Source organism: Gracilinanus agilis, chromosome 1 (assembly GCF_016433145.1).
Source record: "Gracilinanus agilis isolate LMUSP501 chromosome 1, AgileGrace, whole genome shotgun sequence".
NCBI classification, from domain to species: Eukaryota; Metazoa; Chordata; class Mammalia; order Didelphimorphia; family Didelphidae; genus Gracilinanus; species Gracilinanus agilis.
In genome coordinates, this window is record NC_058130.1 from 434225359 (window position 1) to 434228308 (window position 2950).

The following is a 2950-nucleotide window of genomic DNA, read 5'->3' on the forward strand; positions in this document are numbered from 1 at the left end:
GAAAGTGTCATGGTGACCAGTGCTCCCCTGTCGTGTGGCCTCCCGGCTCCACCCCATCTTCTGGCCATGTGCCCATATCCTTCTCAGCCAGCACAGGATGAGGCTAGACTCTCTGTATAGCAGGAGGAGTCCCAGGTGTGTCAGGAAGAGTGAGTTAAGAAGAGAGGACAGGATGAGCAAACTGTGCTGGGTGCCTGCATGGACCTTTCAGCAGGCAAGTCCTCTTCAGCTGAGGTTTTACTCTTCTAAAGAAGGTACATCAGAAGAAGTAGGATGAGGCCCTGGACCTTATGTCAGAAAAGATAACTTGGACACCTGAAGGCAAAGACAGGTTTACAAGAAGCCATATATATGTGGGCATTACATGACTGAAAATAAGTCCAAGAGGAAAAGCTAAAATCCAGCTTCAATTAGTCTAAATGCTGGAGACAAGCCAACTTTCATTTTTCCAGTGAAGGCACAGAAGTAAGAATGAGATGCTGTGAAATGCCTTCTTCATCCAAATCCAAGAGGAAAACCAGTAAAGAACTAGAAGAGAAAGACAATGCTGCAAGAAGATCCTGTTTTGTTTCAGCTTCATAAGGGCCTGGTTTTGAGTCAGGTGATAGATCACTGCTTAGGAATTCTGTGTCAGTCCTTTCAGCTGGATATTGTGAATATCCTTATATCTTCCAGTCACACACAGCCCTGGGAATTTCTGCAGCATTTCGGGCTGATGTCTGTCCCCAGAGATGATTGTAATGGTTTAAAGAATAACTGAAATTCTATCTACCATCCACTCAAATGGGATACAAATAATCTGAAGTACCCATCAGGTGATTTCAATTTTCCTTTTGATGAAGGATAAGGACAAGTCATAGCATGACAAGGAAAGATTCTTACACCCAAGTTTAACCAAAAGTGCCAAGATACAGCTTCAATACAAATACTTATGAAAATGGTAAAGTTTGCTTGGTGAAAAATCAGAATTTGTCCAGCATCAAAGAGCCTATTTTTAGGGTTTGTCCAGTAACAAAGAGGAGGACAGTCAGTTTTGCTTGGTGATTGAAAGCCTATTCATAAAAGAACCATGTTGGCTGGGATGTGGTTCCTGCAGGTGTTTTTCATTACTCAGAGCTGACATTGTTGGTCTGAGTTGGCCCACAGTTCCATGGTATTGACAGTAACAAATTGGTAGCAACAGAATTCACCCTAAATGTACAGGCTCAAAGGACTGTTGTTATGCCAAGCTCACAACACATCTTGATTGGATGAGATAAGCTGAGCAGCTAGGTTTTCAGCTTGGAGTTGTTAGGTCTGGGCCTGGGGAACATGACAACTCAGGAAAATAAGAGGTATTAACAGGGGGTTCATTTTAAGGACCTTGATATCATTGAGTCCATATTTAAGACCTACTGAGCAGTAAAAATGAAATATTCAGAAAACATTCCATATAAAATATGGAAAATAAAAGCAAGTTATGGATACAGTTTTTTTCAATATCATTATTTTCATAGGGATACCCTTACCACAGGGTCAAAAGATATTTTTAGAATGTGCCAGAATGAATGAAAAGGATTAAAACAATGATATCACTAGGAATAAAACACACAAACACACACACACACACACATACACACACAGACAAACACAACTAGATTTGACAGCACTGGAAGATAAGTCATAAGATGAAATGATGGGGCTTCCCCTGTGCTATCTACTTCCAACTCTTCAAAATTCATAAAAGAGAATTGTAATGCAGAAATCATCAAGAGATTTAAGTGCCATGTTCCTGGCAGTGGGTCTCAAGAAACAAGAAGTACAAAATGATCATAACATCAAGAACAATAGCACAGATGGGAACTCTCAAACTTCTTTCAGTCAAAAGAATGAAGTGACAGGAATCTATTGACTATGGGAATTGGGGAAAAATAAAAATAATTTCACTAGGCATGAAGAAGTCAGATAGTTATAATCATGGCCCAACTCCAGTTCATCCTCTTTAGTATGCAACAACTCAGGGTATTATCAGTTCTTTTCAGAGTATTAAGCAAGATATAGAAATGTATACGTCCAAACTAACAGAGGTTCTTTCAAGTGGTGCTGCATACAGTACCATCATAGCTCAGTCCCTTGGAGGAACATTTATTCAGGGAGAACTACAGTGTTATAACCTCATGGTGCTAAATGACATTCTGTTAGACCTAAAATACTTATACATGTGGTTATAAGGGAGCTACTTTGGCATTTCTAGTTCTGTTTTCCAGTTAAATATCAATTCTAGAAGAAAAAATAATAAGGATGAAGAATAGGCTCTGCCCATTCAAAGAAAAAAAATCAGACTGTTTAAAGACAAATGTGATAAGTTAGCTAGAAGAGATGTTGCAGATGGTTTACAGTAAACTCTACACTTAGCAGTATTGGTGCCTGTTGAAGAACATATGATGGAAGCTGGGGTGTTGGAGGCTTTAGTCCCTGGAATGCTTTCTGTAGCAGTTATGGTAACACACCTTGAGTAACTCAATTATCACCCAGACAATGGTGTAGGGACATCTATACCTACTGGATTTGGTAGCTGATCCTATTAAACTTGTACATTCTGGAGTGAAAGAAGAATTAAGGAAGAACCCAAAAGATCTGAGTATATATATATTTTTATAAATATACATACATACATACATATATGTGTGTGTGTCAATCACAGTTACTTAGAAATTGCTTTTTATATGTGTTAAGAGCTGTTTTCAGAAATAGTAACTTTTAAAAAGTGAATTGATAAAATCTAAACTTTTTTGTCTTTTTTTAAATATATGAGCCATGTTAGAAATTAAAAAGGTTTTTTCATCCACTGCATCCTCATATTTTACTAGATTCTGTTTGACTTTCCTGAATCAGATTGAAAAAGGAGTATTTCAAATAAAGTAGAAAGGAGATATGTTCTGATGTTCCTATAGAAATGAGAAGCAACAGA

General features: G+C 38.0%; 1 pseudogene; it reads left to right on the forward strand.

Annotated features, from left to right (window-relative positions):
* Positions 1–248: 248 nt before the first annotated feature.
* Positions 249–2394, forward strand: LOC123231583 (annotated as a pseudogene).
* Positions 2395–2950: the final 556 nt, after the last annotated feature.